Source organism: Pyrus communis, chromosome 9, assembly GCF_963583255.1.
Source record: "Pyrus communis chromosome 9, drPyrComm1.1, whole genome shotgun sequence".
Taxonomy (NCBI): domain Eukaryota; kingdom Viridiplantae; phylum Streptophyta; class Magnoliopsida; order Rosales; family Rosaceae; genus Pyrus; species Pyrus communis.
Genome location: NC_084811.1, coordinates 21,704,054 through 21,707,941, shown reverse-complemented (window position 1 = coordinate 21,707,941; position 3,888 = coordinate 21,704,054).

Genomic DNA, 3,888 nt, shown 5'->3' with positions numbered 1-3,888 from the left:
ATCGCACTACGTAACCCCGCAGCGATTACGCAAGCAGTTTCTTGCACTGCACGGGTCACCACCGAGGGAAAACTATGACCAAAAGGCACTACACAGCAAAACCCTACTGCAGTCTTTTGCACAGCACCACGCGGTAAAAAGTGATGCAATGCAACAAGCTTTAAGCAAGTAACCCACATCAGCAATAACAAGCAGCCACCGCAAGGGTGTTTTGTGATAAAAACACACACCCAATTGTCCTATAAATAGAGGTTAATTGCTTCCTAATGTTATATGGGAGAGTACATACCAAATAGAAAAAGGAAAATCAAAAGAAGAAAGTACATTCCAACCAAAAGAAGGAAGCAAATTCCAAGCGAAAAATGGCAAGTTTCAACCAATCTACGTAAGCAGGACATTTTTTGTGATAATTCAACTTTCCAGAGGAGTTTTGATGCAAGGCCAATTGGAGAATGAAGCTATCATTTGTCCAAATTTCATAATTTTCCCTAAAGCTAAACATTCCAGTTTTCAAAGTTAATCCCGTAGAAGTTGTTTCCCTGTCAGAACTGCACAGCTGTGGGAAAATGACGAGTTGAAGGCTTTCCCGATTTTTCCTAGTGTGCGTATATGCCTAAAAAGATAAGAGATAAAGCTACATTTCCCATATTTTTACAGAATTTTCCAAAAGAGAAATCGACCTCAAACTTTGCATGCAAGTCAAATGACGTGTTTCCCAAACCAAGGACAAGGCTTCAAGTTTCCCAAACCAAAAGGGAAAATACCCTCTTTGTTGTCGAACAGAAAAAGGGAAAGGAAAAAAAATGCAAATCCTACTTACCCAAAGACAAGCATTAAATCTTTCCAAAACCTTGAAGGAAATCTTCAAAGATTTCCAACACTTTGAAGGAAATCACCCTCATTACCAAAATTGAAAGAGGTTCCTACTTAAGGAAGGAAAAACAATTTTTTTTTCCTACAACCACAAGGAAAAAAAATTCAAAATACACCAAATGTATTTTGTCAAATTATGGAAAATCAATGCGCACAATAAGTATGTGCCAATTTATCCATTTCCAAAATTTCTTTCAAGATCAAGCCTCTATGGCCCTTGAAGAAAATTTGCATTGCATTCAAGATCAAGCCTCTACGGCCCTTGAAGAAATGTTTCATTCAAGATCAAGCCTCTATGGCCCTTGAAGGAAAACAAAATAATTTCTTTCAAGATCAAGCCTCTATAGCCCTTGAAAAAAAAGTTTCCTTCAAGATCAAGCCTCTATGGCCCTTGAAGAATTTTTTTTTATTTTTTTTTCATTTCTTTCAAGGTCAAGCCTTTATGGCCCTTGAAAAAGAAATTTTCATTTCATTCAAGATCAAGCCTCTACGGCCCTTGAAGAAAATTTTTGTTTAATTCAAGACCAATCCTCAACGGCCCTTGAAGAAATATTACGTTCAAGAAATACGCCTCTACAGCCCTTGAAAAAGCAAACCAATTCAAGATCAAGTCTCTACAACCCTTGAGTTAGAATATTCACATTACAAGACTTCAAAACATGTTTCCTACATGTGACAAGCACATGCCTACAACATGCCTTGAACTAGGGGCATTTGTAGACATGTAAATTTTGTTGCATACAAATGATGCATCTCAAAGCTCCACGTGGCATATGACTCATCACAAATGAACAAGTCATCAATGACATGTGGCACAAATCAAGCAAAGGAAGCTCAAAAGCATTCCTAAAATGCCGCAAAGGGGAAGAAATCTCCTTAAAATCATAAAGGGGCCCAAATTGCTCCCAAAACCGGAAAGAAAGCTAAAGCATCTTCACAAAACAAGCAAGAATTAAAGATTGCTCACAAAATAAACAAGAAAGCCCTATAATTCGGCCAAGAAAGGGACAATGGCTGAAATTAAGACACAAAACATGCCTAAATTCTCCCGTGGACGAATCAAAACACAAGTCAAAGCCAAATCCACCCAAAGGCATGGCTTTGGAAATCTATAAATACAAGGTCCCAAGACAAGCACAAGGTTGACAGTTTCTACATTCAAGGTGGACAATTTCTTCATTCAAGGCCAAAATTCTCACAAAATGAGAACCTCTACCAAATCTTTGAAGACTAATACGCTGCCAAAGCTCTCTTCGAAGAACATTCAACCAAAGCCAAAGATTTCTTTCGACCGAAGCCGAAGCATTCCTTTGAAGAATCAACAAACACTTGTGCCGAGTCCTTCAAGACTTTGTTGCAAGCTCAAAACTTGTAACGACATTCGATTCAAGATCAAGTCGCCAAGACCCTTGAATCAACAAAATCCTGCATCAACATCACCTTTGTCGCAGCCCTAAAGCTGAGGTGAAGACCATTCACACATTGTTTGAAGCTCAAAACTTGAAGCAATTGTTCAATCGTTCGACCGAGATCAAGTCATCGTGACCTTTGTATCGACAACCTATGCATCTACATCAAATTTGAAGACTGAATCAAAGGAAAGTTGTAAACAGAGATTGTAACCTTACAAATTGATCAATACAAATCTACTTTGTACACGTGTTCTTATTTCATTAGATACAAAATTTTCGTGTTTACAGTTGTATATACAAAATTCGTGAAATCTATTCATTTCACACCTAAGCTCTTGTAATCGATGAGCCTCAGCATACTCCTGGTTCGTGAAATCTATTCATTTCACACTTATTCATATCTTGATTTTTTTTTTCTTATATTGTGCATGTTGTCTGAATAAACAAAAACGAGTTTCTAAAAAGGGTGCTCATTTGACACTTACTCATTTCACACTTTTGTGTTTAGAAAGTTAGGTTGATATAATATCTGTTCTAAAACGAATTTATAAAAAGGGTGCTCATTTACTTATTTTATTGTATTTCAACAATTCTTCACTTATTAATAAATTTCGGGTAAATTACACTGTACCCCCTTAGGTTTGGGGTCTATTACAATCGCATAAACATCTTCAAAACATTTCACTTTCATACCTCACCTACTATTTTATTTCAATATAGTACCTCTGTTACATTTTTCATCCACTGATCTGTTAAAAGCTGACGTGGCTGCCAAATTTGTGCCACGTGGCAAAAGAAATAATTTTTTATTCATTTAAAATATTATAATAATTTACCCTATTTATTAAAATATAAAAAATAAAAAATAAAAACCTATTTTCTTCCCGAGCCCTTCCCTTTCCCTGCAACCCTAACTCCCCATCCCTCACCCCCCCCGCAACCCCTAAACAACCCTCATTCCCTTCTCTCTTCACTGCCGACGCCCCCACAACCCCCTCACGCCATCGTGAACTTGTTGGCAACCCATCTTCCCCAACCTTCGTCCCCTTCCTCTCCTCCCTCCAAGCTCTACTACTTCTACTAGATCTCCCAATCCCAATTCATTCTCTGCATGCTCTATGACGCCATGATCCATGAACTCATCTGGATGTGCGACGCCATGAATTCGTGCAATACCAGCCCACATCTTCTTCTCCCCAGCTTCTTCTCCGGTAACTCCACAACGTCTGCAAGCTTCCCAATGCGGATTTTAAAAACCCCGCACCAGAATAAAACCCATATCTCAAAACCAATAAAATGACCGAATAATTGCAAATGAGGAAGGGGAAAACCATCAACTAATTCGAGCTTTGCACATGATCTTGGGTCTTCGAGCGGCTTCTCCAAACAAACAATTTGAGCTCAGCGACGGTAGAAAAGCCAGATAGCGACCAGACGAGGCTTTTTTATCTATCTCGATTAATCCCTGCCCTCTCTAATTAGACGATGAAGCCGACACCACTTCCTCGTGCTCTTCAATTCTCAAAATTCACGGCTCGCCTCCAATTTTGGCCTCGCCATCGTGCACTGCTTTTCGTCAATCCCCCATGCCTATACGTTGGAG